Source organism: Lepisma saccharinum, chromosome 2 (assembly GCF_977018435.1).
Source record: "Lepisma saccharinum chromosome 2, izLepSacc3.1, whole genome shotgun sequence".
In the NCBI taxonomy this organism is placed as follows: Eukaryota; Metazoa; Arthropoda; class Insecta; order Zygentoma; family Lepismatidae; genus Lepisma; species Lepisma saccharinum.
Genome location: NC_139230.1, coordinates 74,307,089 through 74,323,971, shown reverse-complemented (window position 1 = coordinate 74,323,971; position 16,883 = coordinate 74,307,089). Strand labels below are relative to the sequence as shown.

Sequence of the window (16,883 nt, the reverse complement as noted above, 5' to 3'; positions counted from 1 at the left end):
TACCAGGATAAACGTACCAACAATAATAATAACAACATTAATAATGGTTTTATTATTATTAATAATACTAATACTAGTACTACTAGTATAGCTCGACCACAAGGAAAAAAACCTTCCGTCCAATGCGTTCGCGCAACTTCCCTGCCGTTATCGGTGTTCGGGGCAGTGTTGCCAGGTCAGATTTGAAAAATTCGGGAGATTGTTCCTTGGGAAACCAGAAGATCTGCTACAAAATCCGATGATCTGGACAGTTTTAGAAGAAAGTTAGCAAAAAATATGTAAGTCTTTTAACCACATGTAATTTTTTTATGTTATTATTTTTGATGTATTATGTTATTATTTTTTTGTCCTTATGTTCTATAAAAAACGTTCCAATGTAAAATGGCTAACGCTGTATTTGGAATCTTCTATTAAATAAATAAATAAATAAATAAATAACGGATGAAAGACGTTCTTGGGGCGGAGGGGCGGCATATGCGTGTGCACTGGGGGGGGCAAGGGGAGTGGCACGCATTGTTTACGGTGTAAACGTCACATATACTTTTGTAACAATGGTGCTAAACCCAGAACCCTGTGTTTGGCGAAAATAAACCGAAGATCTCCATTTCAGGAGTGGACAAGTTTCAAACAAAAGAAAGTAAACCGCCCGAGGGAAAGACCAACATCTTTCATCTCTTCCACATTTTCCGGTTAGAGGGTGCGTGGAAAACACCCTCAAATTTGCCCTTTCTCAGCACCGACACAAGGGGTTTGCGATGCCTCTATTATCGCGAGGAATTTTTATGACAGGAAATGGTAGAAAGTTGTGTTCACAGATGAACAATAATAATAACAACATTAATAATGGTTTTATTATTAATAATAATACTAATACTAGTACTACTAGTATAGCTCGACCACAAGGAAAAAAACCTTCCGTCCAATGCGTTCGCGCAACTTCCCTGCCGTTATCGGTGTTCGGGGCAGTGTTGCCAGGTCAGGTCACCCTTTCGTTGTCGGCGATTTTCCACAATCTTTCAAGTCGAATGCTAACAATAACAAATCAATTTGCCTTCTGCTGGTGTTCGGTGTACAACTATCGATAGGGGTGGGCACGCGTCCTGCACCATAATGAGAAAATGCATTACGTATGTGAAATATATTTGGTGAATTAGACAGCATGTCTTCCTCAATAATTCAAGATAACAACGCTTATGCTAGGGTGCCACCCATCCTCCCCATCTGCTAGAAATACACACACACACCCACAAACACATACATGTATAACATAATTTGCCCACGCTACGAAGTCAGTGTTTCTACCTCGTAAGGCAAGGACGTTTCACTGTGTTTGTGTCACATCATCCATTTCATCAGTTTTTCATTCATCCATATTGTCATACTTACCCGTAGAGGCACAAAAGCGTCGTAAAATAACTAAAATAGAAATAGAGTTTAGGGTGAAATAAAATACAGCGATCTAAAAATAGTTATGTAGTAAAAGTAATAAAATAATGTCCTAGCACAATTGAGTAAGTAGCGTTTGACATAATTTCACAGTTCAAACATCATTTTTCACGGCTGAGTGGAGTTCCACTCCACATCTCCCCTCCATGTTCAAGTAAGATGAGCAGGAAACGTGTTTTTAAACTGGCCGTTGGAGGTTCCATAGCAATAGTTTATTAAGGAATTCTCCCGAGAAATCAATAGTCCTGGCAACGCTGACGTGAGCCAGCGCGAATATTGCTTCCCCCTGCCCTTTCCCGCACCCGCCGGCGCGATGTGCTTCTGCGCAGGTTTTTTTGCTTGTGATTCCACTATAGTAGTAGTAGCATCAAGGACGTTATTATCCTCATAAATTACGCAAAAGGGGGCAGAAGTCTGCGCTAAAGCATTTGTTTGGAACAAAGGATTTGAAATATTTTCTCAACACCGTCAATTTCACATTAGCAAATAATGGAAAACAAGCACACAAACTGTATTTTTGAATGGCAGAAAATGAATAATAAATGCATTCCGAAGATACATGTGTAACTTTCATGTACAATATATGTTTTACACACATATGCAACATGGAGCGACGTAAAATAAGAAAATACATATGGAACAAGCTAGCACTAAATTGTGCACTTATTCAAAGCTTATTTTCAATACAAATATACAACACATATTATTTAAAAACATTGTATTCCGGAGAACAAGTATATTGCGAGCGAAGCGAACAAGAATTTTTTTAGATCCAACTTCTGCAATTGAAAACAATATATATTCAGTAGGGCGCAAATAATTTCACTGGACGCCATGGCATAATCCCTTTTAAAAAAAAACCTTCATTTATCATCCGGTGCCCATGGCCGACTCCCGCCGCTCCTCGAACTTGACGAAAACGAGAAAAGTAGAAAGTACGAGCGAAGCGATTTAGAAAATTTTTCAAATTTATTTCTATTTGCATAAATTTTGAAATCGAAGGGGTAATTGTGCTCCTCTGTGCCCTCCATGCAGGTGGCCTTGGCCGTCAATGTTTGCCCCCTGACTTCCGTCTAAGTCAATGCCCCCTGCTTCCTTTTTGTTGCGCCACTGTATAATAGACATATTTAAGCAATATAAGTTTACTTTAAATACTTTAGGCTCACTTTCATGTTTGCTAACATAAAACATACAAAACTGCTCAGGCCACTGCCATTGTTAGTGTGCTGAACCTTATTCTTCACAGTTTGCCTGCTCGACTAACCTTGTATTAATGCGAACAGCACGCCCCCCTCCATCCAAACCGATTTTAAAGGCATAAGAAGTGGTGTTTCATTGCAACCCTATCGCCGCGATCACCCACAGGTAGGTAGAAAAACTATACATAATTACCAAAACTAAAAATCAATGACAAGCCAATCAAACGAAACGATCCCCCCATTTTTGCGTGAAAATATATAGAATTATATATGAAACCCCCCTGTAGGCACCCATGCCTCAGACTAATCATCATCTCGAGAAGCAAGTCCCTGAATAGTAAGATACCGCGATGCATCCACAAAAACTGGCATGTAGTGTCAGGTTCTTGAACCACCTTTGACTAATTAGCTTTGCCAACGACAATCCACTATTAGAATAATTTGCCCGTACTACAGATGATGTCTTGGGGTCCTAATAATGCTCACGGCCACCCACGTTTAACACTTTTTCTATTTCTTAAAACTGGTTAAAACCACAGACAAATTGTAATTGTCACGATTAACCTCAGTTTAAACACAGACAAAGAACATATAACCGAGGTTAATTGTGACAATTATAAAACATAAATGAATGTGTTATTTTCCATCATTACGTATTGTTCGTTTCAATAACAATTCGCATTGATACTTCAGACATATTTATTTGTTTAGACTCAGTCCAGCTCGTCGTCTGCTGTGACGTCACTCGAATATGGCCCATTGGAAAAGATTCTGACATCAGCGCCATCCAGTGGTCTATTTACAAGGTCTCTGTCTTCCGGACAACTGACTGTTCGCAACTTCAGATTTTACCACCGTGTGGCGCCACTTTATATTATGTTTGTTTTATGCTTTTGCTACGCGTTCGTTTAAAAGATTTCAGTTTCTAATATTTCTGAAATTTTTATTTTTCCATGTGCTTTAAACATTATACTGTAACAGACTTATGAGTATACGAAAATAATTCATTTCTGTGTTTGAAGTTATTGCGGTCCTTTCTAAAATGTGAAATAGTTTTGTGTGTATGTGCCTGTGCAAGTGTAAATCGGTGGCATTTCTTAACTTGGAAACGCAAATTTAGCAATATTTGCCTGGACATCTAGATTGAAAGTTATTTTTAACATTTATTTAGCCAGGAGTTTTGGTGGGGCCATGCCCACTTTTTGCCCTCCGATGTCGAAGAAAAGGAATGAACCCTCAGGACGAAGATGGAAGTTCTTTTACCAACGACGGAGGAAAAAAAATTGGTGGAAAATAATAATTATTTGAAGGTATGATTTGAAAATTCGCAATTGGCATTGCGTGAAATACTGTATTCAAGGTAAATACGTTGATTTCTATTTCCTCAGACGAACTCCTGCTCAATTTTAAAATTACGGTTTTTAAATAAAATCCTGGTATAATGTAAATTACGTGAAGAATAAATAATACAAGGACACACGCCCACAAATTTGAAAATATACCAGTTCTTAAACATTATTTCTCCTTTCCGCAGTCTTGAAATAAAAATAAATATTTTTCTGTGATTACAGATTTTATTAGATATTTTGAAATTGTTGAAAAATATAAATGGAAAGAAGGGAGATTTCTATTATTTTTAGTGTAAATAGCAGTTGCGCATCACATTCCACAAAAAATATAGAGTAGTCTGTTTGCATATCTCTGGTTGGTTCTGATCCAAAGGTCTATGGCTAGTTAAAATTTTTTGTCTGCAAGCAGGAGGTTAGTGATTTTTATACAGTTAAGTTGGTTAATTTTAGAGGTGTTTTTTTAATAATTTTCATTTGGTAATCACAAGCGAAAGTATTTAAATAATTGTGTGTATATTTATTTTAATTATTTCCTGCAAAAGAAAACATTTGTTGCTATATTAAATGTAAGTAAAGAGTGCCTAAGTGTTCAAATCACACTTTTGGTAATAGCCTATAATTATATTAATAATTACGGACTTATGCATTTTGAAAATTTGCTTTTAAGGGTTTCATTTTTACTTTAGTGAACTTCTACTTATAATATTGGTAAGAACTCCATGTTCTTCAGGCTGAGGCATAAGATTACATGAAATGTTGAGCATTCACCACATCAGATAGGTACACTGAATTAAGATCCACAATCAATTAATTTTTTTATTTACATTTTTCATTTCTTTGCTCGAGGATGTTATAATTTTCACTGTAAATGTTTACTATCCTTCGGACACCTATAACTTCTGAGTTTCGTCAATTTTTGACATTTGTACTTACCTATCTGCTTCGCGGATCATTTTTTAACGTGTATTCACGGTTTTTTAATCAATTTTTTTTTAAAAAAAAGTGTTTTTGTAACTGAAGAACGTACGTTTCCGCAAATGGTTTGTGGGGCTATGTGTTAATGGTCCGTGGGGCTATGCGAGAATGGTGTGTGGGGCTACGCATATTTTTTTCGAAACCAGTTTTTAACTATTGTGACCCTACCTAAAACCTTACCGGAAATGGTTCGTGGGGCTATGCGTCAATGGTTGAATTTCCGCTATGAAACATTCCCACATCACACAAAACATCTTCCAGATGTTAGACAATACTACAGGAACTTATTACGGTAAGTAGTTTCTTCTGTAGAATTGAAGAAATCTGTCCGAAGGATAGTAAACTAGTACCATTTTCACAAATTTTTGGAATGCCGACAGTTTTCATATTGCGTGTGTGTTGTGATATGGGAGTTGAAATAGGGGTAACAGTATGGTATAGTGAAAACGCATTTCTTCAAATTTACAGGAGAAACTACTTACGGAATTGAGTTTCTGTAGACTTTTGGTAGCTCGTGGAAGTGTTTTCTCCCTTTGTGCAACTTATTCGGAAGGTAAATCATGTATTTTTCGTCATTAATGTATCTCTGATGCACGATAGCTCTTGCCACCATTACCGTCGACTATATGAATCAAATGTTCCACGCGTTCGATTATGTAACCCCCTGTTAGTGTAGCAACCACGTGGTAGTTTTACAAGATGACATGTGAGCATTTTTTTTTATTTTTTTTTCAAATTTAATTTTCTATTTTTGCCTAACCTAACCTTCCGTGAATGGTTTGTGGATCAATTTTTGCTTAAAAACCTTCTGTGAATAGTTTGTGCGGCATTTTTTGGTTAATAAGTGTTCCTGTAGCAACCACACGGTAGTTTTACAAGATGACGTGTGAGCAGGTTTTTTTTATTTCAAATTTAATTTTCTATGTTTGCCTAACCTAACTGAACCTAACTTTCTGTGAATGGTTTGTGGATCAATTTTCGCTTAAAAACCTGTGATTAGTTTGTGTGGCATTTTTCGGTTATTAAGTTTGGAAACACTGCATATCAGCTGACGATAGACAACGTGAGTCAAGATTTGCCCGCGAATTAGCAACAAACAATAAATACTTGTAATGTGATAAATTACGCTTTTTTCAGTGAAAAAAGCAAAATCCCATGTTCAGAAATGTTCCGCTATGCATAACAGGTAAGTACAAATGTAAATAATTAGGAAATAAATGAGTGAAATGTGTTTTCACTATACCATACTGTTATCGAAATAGGTCCAATAAGATTATGAATGTGGACAGTGAAGGGTGAATTTTTCTGCCTCATTATATGTAGTGTTGTGGGCAGCTCAATTTCCAATTTCTGCATGCCAATCTTCGGACCAAGTTCCACATGTTTAATTGCTATTCCGTCATTATCCACATGCAGTTTTTATATGGCCTATTAAAAGTTTAGTATCCCCCAAACCTCTGAAATTCCTTTATTTTCTTTTTTTTCACATTGGTACTTATGTATTCTGCATTCCTAAGGATTCTTGATGGTGCCATTTCGTTTTTTTCATTCAAATGATCTAAATTTTCGACATATCGAATAATTCTTGTTTTTTTGCTTTTGCTTGCGTTACATGCAATATGGCGGAGAAATGTTGACTAGCATTGTCCATGATCATTGGTTATGCAGTGTTGCAACCTTCTTCATCGAAAAATACCTACTTTCGTGTTACTGATTTTGTATTTTTTTCCAGTTTCGAAAACGACACGAACCTTGCACGGCAAGGTTAGGTTCGGTTGGGTTAGGCAAACATAGTTAAAATTGTCAAGTTCTTGGAAAACAATGGTGTGGTTGAAAACACTGACTGGGGGTTACATCATCGAACACTTTTTTGCATTGGAGAGACATTAATCTTCAAAAATACATGATTTACCGACAAACTAAATTAAGCGATGGGAAAAGAAACACTTCCACGTCCTTTCAAAAGTGTACTGTAAAATTTAAGAAATACGTTTTGGGTATACTAAAATTTTACCCATGCCCTAAGTTCTGCATGTGTAATTCCAAAAGTATAAGATACATGGTCAGCATTGACCATTTTCTGTGTGTGCATGATAATTTTTTATCACTTCCATAGACTCCCACATGTTACTTTCTTGCCACCAACCATTTATTTACTGTCGTCTCAGTTATGGACTGCTGTGTAACAATTATTTCTATAATTCTGCAATAATTCATCCTTCTCGTTTGAAACTTTGAAAAATATCATTGAACATTCAGAACCATTACCAGGGCCATTATTTGAAGCTAACAGTGCTTAACATGACCCATCTGACCTAACTGTCAGAACATTTAAGAACGTTTTTGACATTTGGAAACTACAATTCCTCACTACATGGTAATGAGCTAATTCAGCACACCATTGCATACCCCACATGTGACCAATTATTTTAGTAATTCTGCAATAATTCTCTTTTCTCCTATGAAACCAAAAAGATCATTAACCATTGAGAACTGCTACCATAAAAAATGCATGTGAACCATGACTGAATCACAATTGAACATATGGAACTTGGGGTAATGTCTCTAAATGCTTTCATGGTTAAAGTAGGCATGCAAGGTTTAGAGCTTTTAGCTATCTGTAAATGTTTTCAACGTCTCCATGTAGGTGCTGGTCTCACACAACACTACTTTGAGCCTTGTGTCGGCAATGTAACTTTTACATCTTCTTTTCGCTGAAAAATAGGGCTTTTTGGAACTGCAAACAGTGATAACTACTTTCACAAGCTTCAAATTAAATTTTACATTGTCTTCCACTATTTTACGATGCTTTCTTTTTCTTCTGCGAACGAAAAATGCCTTGTCGATGGGAAGCGTGCATGCTTGCATGAGGTACTATTTACATTTTTTTTTTGTGTATAAATTGCACTTTTGGAACTCCAACAGTGGTTATCACTTTCTCAAGGTTCATATTTACTCTAACAATCATTTCAATAATTCTGCATTACTTTGTCTTTCACCTATGAAACTTTGAAAAAAGTCATTAAACATTCTGAACCGTTACCGAAACATTATTTGAATGCTGAGAGTGCTTAACATGACCCACCTAACCTAACTGCCAGAACATTTAAGAACGTTTTTGACATCTGGCAACTGTACAATATCTCACTGCATGGTAACAGAGTAATTCAGAAAACTCTTGCATACCCTACATGTGACCTAGATGGCAGCAGAAATTCCTAACTAAAACAAAAGTAATCACATGGCTGGTGGAAAAGAAAAAGTATTATGTGGCAGACTACTGAAGTGAAAAGAAATCATTCTTAAGGAAACACACCTTGACGGAACCACAATTAAACATATGGGACCTGGTCCATCTGTTAACACATACTTAAGAGTTTGTGATTTTTTACTGTGTGTTTGCTTGAGAATGTTTTTTCACTTTCGTACACTCGCACATGAAACCTTTCTTGCCACCAACCACCTGTCTACTGTCATTTTTCTTATGGACTCCTGTGTAACAATCATTTTTGTAATTCTGCAAGACTTAGTTTTTCTCCTATGAAACTGACTGAAAAAATTATTGAACATTGAGAACTGCTACCGTAAAACATGCATCTGAAGCATGACTGATTCACAATTGAACATATGGAAATTTCCTTCAAATTTACAGGAGAAAGTACTTACGGAAATCATTTTCTCAAGCGTTTTGGAAGTTCCTGAATGTAGATTTGATCCATTTTAATGTGAATGCATTTTGTTTTCTGCGAAAATCTCTGTCCGACATGCTGTTTGCTTTTTGCATGAGAGTGCAATGTTCCGTGTGTTAAGACGATGCAACCCCGTAGCCAGTGTTTCAGCCTCGCCGTGTTTTCACTAGAACCACCTGTCGAGTTCGGAACAAGCCATTTTTCCCGAATGGGTGTCACTTATCGCGCAACATTGTGTTCCGACGTCACAGGAGAGAGCTGTTTTTACAATTTTTCTTTGTATTTATGCTAATGGAACCTAACCTAACAGGCCTAACCTAACCACGTAGGCATTCCTCGTCTGACGTCAATATTCAAGGTTGCAAGATTGTTGTGCGTAAAGGAAGAGAATTAACGAATTACGAAAGATAGATGGTTCCGACCCGAATGGGTGTCACTTATCGCACAACACTGTAGCAACATTGTGTTCTGACGTCACAGGAAAGATCTTTTTCATGTTAGGCAATACAAGCTAACGCGTCTCTTAGCGAAAATAATAATTTTTCTTTGTATCTATGCTAATGGAACCTAACCCAACAGGCCTAACCTAACACGTAGGCATTCCTCGTCTGACATCAATATTCAAGGTTGGCCGTGTTTTCACTAGCACGAGAGCACATTGTTCCCTGGGTAAGATGATGTAAACCCCGTAGCGAGTGTCGCTTCAAAATGACGTGTAGAGGATGCGTGGTGAAGTTGTTGCCAGGTGTTGAAAATGTTGTTGATTTTGTAATTCAACACAGCATTTTGAAGGAAGGCATTCCTCGTCTGACATCAATATTCAAGGTTGCAAGAGTGTTGTGCGTAAAGGAAGAGCATTAACCAATTTCGAAAGAAAGATGGTTCCGACCCGAATGGGTGTCACTTATCGCACAACACTCTAGCAACATTTTGTTCTGACGTCACAGGAGAGACCTTTTTCATGTTAGGCAATACAAAGGTAACGCGTCTCTTAGCGATAATATTATTTTTTCTTTGTATTTATGCTAATGGAACCTAACCTAACAGGCCTAACCTAACCATGTAGGCATTCCTCGTCTGATGTCAATATTCAAGGTTGCAAGAGTGTTGTGCGTAAAGGAAGAGCATTAACGAATTGCGAAAGAAAGATGGTTCCGAATTGCTGTGTATGGACAATGAACGTGGTAAATCGCAAGGTTATTTTACAAGTTCTACACGTAAATGCGACGTATTTGCATAATTTCAAATAGGGGCACAAAAGTAGATATTTTCCGGTGAACGAGGTTGCACCACTGCATAAATCGACAAAACACTCTCAGAACGGCCCCTAAACCAGTATGCTATCACGGCCATAATGTGTTACAGATTCGAAACAACAAGTAACAGTAAGTACTCGTAAATAGAGAAAATAAACATTATCTTAGTTAGAAATGCATTATTTCGCCTTCAGCAATGTTCCGCAACACGTTAGCAATGTAAAGAAGTCCGAAATATATGATTCATAGGTGTTTTACCCATACGATAATAGTACCACTAAATGCTTTCATGGTTAAATTAGGCATGCCAGGTTTAGAGTTTTTAGCTATCTGTAAATGTTTTCAAAGTCTCATCATGTGGGGCGTTACCCCCACACCCCCTATACGCCTTCAAGGCGTAGTGCTAAGCACAGGAGAGCACTTTACCTTTTACCTTTTTTTTTGTCTCATCATGTAGGTGCTGATCTCAAACACAACTCTGCTTTGAGCCTCGTGTCGGCAATGTACCTTTTACATCTTCTTTTCGCTGAAAAAAAGGGCTTTTTGGAACTGCAAACAGTGATAACTACTTTCACAAGCTTCAAATTAAATTTTACATTGTCTTCCACTATTTGCGATGCTTTCTTTTTCTTCTGCGAACGAAAAATGCCTTGTCGATGGGAAGCGTGCATGCTTGCATGAGGTACTATTTACATTTTTTTGTGTATAAATTGCACTTTTGGAACTCCAACAGTGGTTATCACTTTCTCAAGGTTCATATTTACTCTAACAATCATTTCAATAATTCTGCACTACTTTGTCTTTCAACTATGAAACTTTGAAAAAGTCATTAAACATTCTGAACCGTTACCGAAACATTATTTGAATGCTGAGAGTGCTTAACATGATCCACTTAACCTAACTGCCAGAACATTTAAGAACGTTTTTGACATCTGGCAACTGTACAATACCTCACTGCATGGTAACAGAGTAATTCAGAAAACTCTTGCATACCCTACATGTGACCTAGATGGCAGCAGAAATTCCTAACGAAAACAAAAGTAATCACATGGCTGGTGGAAAAAAAAAGTATTATGTGGCAGACTACTGAAGTGAAAAAAAATCATTCTTAAGGAAACACACCTTGACGGAACCACAATTAAACATATGGGACCTGGTCCATCTGTTAACACATACTTAAGAGTTTGTGATTTTTTACTGTGTGTTTGCTTGAGAATGTTTTTTCACATTCGTACACTTGCACATAATACTTTTCTTGCCACCAACCACCTGTCTACTGTCATTTTTGTTATGGACTACTGTGTAACAATCATTTTTGTAATTCTGTAAGACTTAGTTTTTCTCCTATGAAACTGAAAAAAATATTGAACTTTGAGAACTGCTACCGTAAAACATGCATCTGAAGCATGACTGAATCACAATTGAACATATGGAACTTGGGCCAATGTCACTAAATGCTTTCATAGTTAAATTAGGCATGCCAGGTTTAGAGCATTTAGCTATCTGTAAATGTTTTCAAAGTCTCAGAGTAACAGAGTAATTCAGAAAACTCTTTCATACCCTTCATGTGACCTAGATGGCAGCAGAAGTTCCTAACTAAAAAGACAGTAATCAAATGGCTGGTGGAAAATAAAAAAGTATTATGTGGGAGACTACTGAAGAAAAAAAATCATTCTCAAGCGAACACACCATGACGGAATTGCAATTAAACATATGGTACCTGGGCCATCTGTTAACTTTAGTGATTTTTTACTGTGTGTTTGCTTGAGAATGTTTTTTACACTTTCCGTACACTCCCACATAATACTTTCTTGCCACCAACCATGTGTTTACTGTCGTTTTTGTTATTGGCTGCTGTGTAACAATGATTTTTGTAATTGTGCAATACTTCATTTTTCTTCTATGAAACTGAAAAAATCATTTTACATTGAGAACTGCTATTGTAAGAAATGCATGCACACCATGACAGAATCACAATTGAACATTTGGAACTTTTGTCATTGTGGAACAGTTTCCAAGGTGCTCCCTTCCCCCCTTCCCTGACAATGTTGCCAACTTAGCTCGCTTGGAACCAGATCTGGCTCTTGGCTGTGAACTGGGGTGCCTGCCTTCATGCCCCAGTGTGATGCCATCACTGGTTGGTCTGCATGGACCAACTTTTGCCGTGTTTATGCATTGTGCACATGACGTAATATTGTTATATTGGCAGCATCGCCCCACTCCCTCTTATATCCCCAGCGACTTTGTTATAGCGCCATGGAGACATGAAATTGATATAATATTGTTATCCGGGAATCCTTTATTTTCCATTTCATACGATCATTGGTGGATTATTGAAATGGGGGATGCTGCTGGATCTAAATGGTGATATCTAAGAATAAATTGTCATCAATTTAGAGTTAACGGTAATAGCAGCACCCCTCCCCTTTGACAACTAACATTACCCTAGAAAGCACTTTATCCAGCCTTCTTAAATATAGCTCCTTGAAAGTCAGTTTTAACTCCATTTAAGGTGAAATTTAGCTCTCTTATGTGCATCAGGTTTGTCAACAGGAGGCAATGAAAACTGCATTGAGCTTATGGGAGAATCATTTGATTTTTTCTCTTGGGAATATCAAACTTCCAATGGAATAGAAAAAGATATGTATGGGAAGATGTCAATTTGAAGATGAATTTCACCAGCGGAAAAGTCGAAACTTTCATTTGTTTAGCCGTAACTTGAAGTTGATTCCCCATAAGGAATACATGGGATTCTGAAAATTCTTATTCATCATATTTTTGAAATATCATGTCCAGCTTAACCCTTTTGGGGGGGGGGGGGGGAAGTTGGTCTTACGTTAGACACATATAGTATCGATCGTACCAAAGATGTGTGCTCTTCTTTATTGGAAAACATGATTTGGGATTAAAATGTAAAAAGTTGTAAAATGCAATATTTATTATTTTTCAAAATAACCTCACACAGGGGTATAAAAAGAAAAAAAACCCTCCACAGTCAAAGGGTTAATAATCAACATAAAGAAATGCTTCCACTTGCAACGTGGAGAGAAATTCATACTCTTGGATACACCCAGGTTTTTTTTAGTAGCAGTGCCCATTCGGGCAGTATTGTATTAAATACTGGTCTCAAACACAACACTGCTTTGAGCCTCGTGTCGGCAATCCACCTTTTACATCTTCTTTATGCCGATAAATAGGGCTTTTTGGATTGGATCTGCAAACAATGATGATTATTTTCACAAGCTTCAATTTTACTTTCACAATCACTTCCACTATTCTGCGATACTTTCTCTTCCTTCTATGAATATAAAATGCCTTGTCGATGGGAAGCATGCATGCTTGCGTGAAGGTACTTTTTACATTTTTTTGTGTATAACTTGCACTTACTCTAACAATTATTTCTATAATTCTGCAGCACTTTGTCTTTCACCTATGAAGCTTTGAAAAACAAAGTTTTCTGAACTGTTACGGAAACATTATTTGAATGCCAAGAGCCCCCAACCTGACTCAATTAACATAACTACAAAATCCGTTTACACCACACATGTTACTCCTAGATGGCAGTAGCAGTCCATAACCAAGACAACAGTGAGTGAATGGCTTGTTAAAATGTATTTGTAAAGACTGCTTGAAATTTACTAATATTATAATTTCCACATTTAAGAAATACTTTGTCTTTCCCCTGTGAAATTCTGATAAAAAATTAATAAAACATTCGGAAACATTACCCAATCTTCTCATTATGAATGTGTCTCTTCCAATATGTATACATACGCATGATTCTGAGACATAATGAATACTCACTACAGCTAGGTTCAGGAACAGATTTTCTATCTCACGTACTTCCACATACATTTTTTGTTTTTGGCCATTTGCCACTCTAAGAGACTAATGCTGCTATTTTTGAAACATTCAGTGTGCTTATTTTCTGCATTTTTATTTTCTCTGCTTACAAATATTTACAAGGTGCATTCAATAAATAAACGGAAAAGTTGTATAAAGAATCTAAATTACAACCGTGATTGTTGTATGCTTGTTATTTTGTGAAGGCATCTGTAAGCTGTTCATGAGGCACATCTGCCTCACGCATGGGATGCTGAGAAACAGTTACACAAGATGGCGGCACCCTTACAGGAGTGCTTCAAACTTGAACAGCGAAATGTCGTTAGATTTTTGTTGAGTGAAGGCGTGAAATCGATAGATATTCATCGCCGCATGACAATTCAGTGTGGTGACAAGTGTATGAGTGTTCTGATAAGATCAAATAGGACATAACCAGTGTTGCATATTTTCCGCATCCAGTTAGCTCTGTCACGGAAAGCAACATTGCTCAAGTGGAGGATTTGATACGGGAGAACCTGCATATTACTGTCAGTGAAACTGCTTCCTCGATTGAAGCATAATGTAAATAGTACCACCTACTCCAACCTTTTGCACGAAAACTGAAACCAGCTATTCTGCAGAGACGACATGGTCTGGTGTCCACTGGTGTGCTTTTGCTCCATGACATTGCAAGACCACACTGCGACTGTGTCATATTGTCTACCATGGAGGACCTACAGTTTGAGTGCTTACCTACCTTTCATATTCACCTGATCTCGTACCTCCCGATTTCCACACCTTTGGCCCACTCACTGGAAGATGGTCTAAGTGGATCGGGCTTCCAGAAATACGACAAAGTCCAGAGAGCGGTGCATGAGTGGTCACGCAGGCATCCAAATGATTTTCTTTCCTGTGGAATCAGTGCCCTTATCAAGTGCTGGCATAGGTGCATTGAACTAGCGGGGAGGGGGACTTGATTGAAACATAGTACTATAGTTGTTTTGGTGCTTGTAATAAATATGTGTTACAACATATTTCCGTTTATATATTGAATGAGCCTTGTACATTCCCATTCAAGGTAACAGTTCCTTATATCGGAGACATATTTCTTCATTTTTACAGAAGAAACTACTTACGGAAATGAGTTTCTCCAAGCTTTCCGACGTTCGTCGAGGTATTTTCTTTCATCGTGGAATATACTTGACCGGGAAATCATGAATTTTTCAAGAGAGATATCTCACCGACGCACAATTGCCATTGCTTTCGCTATGTGAACTGCATGCTGCGTACGTTTGATGACATAAGCCCCTGTCAGTGTTTCCAACCCCCTTTTTTTCACTATGTTTGCCCCATTTTTTCAGCTATGCTTGCCTAACCTAACCTTATCGGAAATGGTTCGTGGGGCTATCCGTGAATGGTTCGTAGGCGAATCGTCAGCTACCATGCATAATGGTTCATGGGGCTATCCACGAATGGTTTGTGGGGCTATCCGTCAGCTACCCGTGCATACTGTAAAATTTTCACACGTGACGAACACGATAGTAGGTATTTATCGGTGAAGAAGGTTGGAAACTCTGCATAACTACAACGTTAGTCAAAATGTGCCCGCCATATTGTGTGTTACAGAAGCGAAGGAAGGAATCAAAAAAATCACTCTGTATGTGAAAAATTGTGTTTGTTTTTGTGTAAAATGCATAATGGCACCTTGAACTATGTTCCGCAATACACAATTGGTAAGCACGAACCATGCGAAACACAAAATATCCGATTTTAGTGTGTGTCCGATATAACAAAATGTTACCCCATTCAATTTGCTTTACACATTCCATCCATTTTTTTCCTGTCAAATAATAAGACCGCCATGAAAATATTTGTTTGAGTGGGTTAGGAAGGTGAAAAGGACATATTACCATGCCATTTTGTCTTACTTCTCCTTTTTTAATCGATAGAAATATCGCAACTGGAGAATTTTAGGCAGACACTGTTTGATTGCTTCAATATTTCCTCACTTTGGTGCTAGTGATGGATGTGTTATAGTATAGTAGTGGTTTTACGTGATAGTATTTACTATGACATGACATCATTTTCAGCTCCTTGTGATGTGAGCTGCATGTTGGGATTATATATTTTGCACTTTTATTCATTTTATTTATTAACTTTTTTTAAATTAAGTTTGTTGGCCTCAACTTCCAATTTTTTACTTCGGAATTATCATAATTCACACAGTTTTTTACATGGTTCATTTCTATTTATGTCAGTTAACATATACTTAAGAGTATTGGTGGTTTCTTATTGCATGTTTCCTGGAGAATGATTTTACTCTTTCTCATACTTATATGTGGTAGTTTTTGCTGCCAGCTGCCATTCACTGTTGTCTTGAATGTGGACTGCTGCTGCCTTCTACTTCATATGCATAGTGTGTGAAGGAGTATTGCATCTGTAATTTCATTGTTTGTTAGGCAGGTTAGGTTTAGGGCTCTTACCATTAATAAAAGTTCCTTAAATACTTCCAACACCTGACCATGTAATGTCTGATCTCAAGCACGACCCCCCTCCCCCCTTCAAGCTTCAACATGAAAATTGCTGGAACTGCATGTCTTTAGACGACGGTAAATCAAAAATGTTTGCTCTGAGCAAAGTGCAGATGCTCACTTAAAAGACTTTTCAGATCATAATTTCTCCAGGTTATTCTCTTGGTGAATCTTTTAACTGTTAATTAGTGGGGACAGGTTTTATGAGAATATTAGGAAGTACTTGGAATATTGGAAATGAATGTGGTAGTGCCTTCGAAGTTTGAGAAAAAACTAATTAGTACTGTTAAGAGCTTCAATAAGTATTAATTACCACATAAATTTGATATGTAGCTTGCGCGAGCCAGCATTCTTGATTTCTAGTTGACTTGGTCTCAGGTTTTTGTAGATTTTTATGCAAGGCTTAAAGACCAGATATTATGTGATCAGATATTTAAAGCATATAGGGTTGTTTTTCAATGCCAAGAACACTAACCCACCTGACCTAACATCAATAGCATTTAGCATTGATAAATGGTAATATTAATGGTAATACCCCTCCACGCCCCACACATGTGAAATACATAGATTGCAGAAGCAGTTTGCATGAAAGGCAACAGTAAACAAATGGCTGCTT

The 16,883-nt window shown here is 37.4% G+C and overlaps 1 protein-coding gene across 1 annotated transcript in view; it reads left to right on the top strand.

Moving 5' to 3' along the window:
- Positions 1-3,524: 3,524 nt before the first annotated feature.
- LOC145984070 (uncharacterized) overlaps positions 3,525-16,883 on the top strand; it is a 49,700-nt gene continuing 36,341 nt past the window's right edge. The window contains exon 1 of the mRNA XM_083117457.1: positions 3,525-3,955. The gene's annotated coding sequence lies outside the window, so the exon portion shown is untranslated. The remainder of the gene's footprint in view (positions 3,956-16,883) is intronic.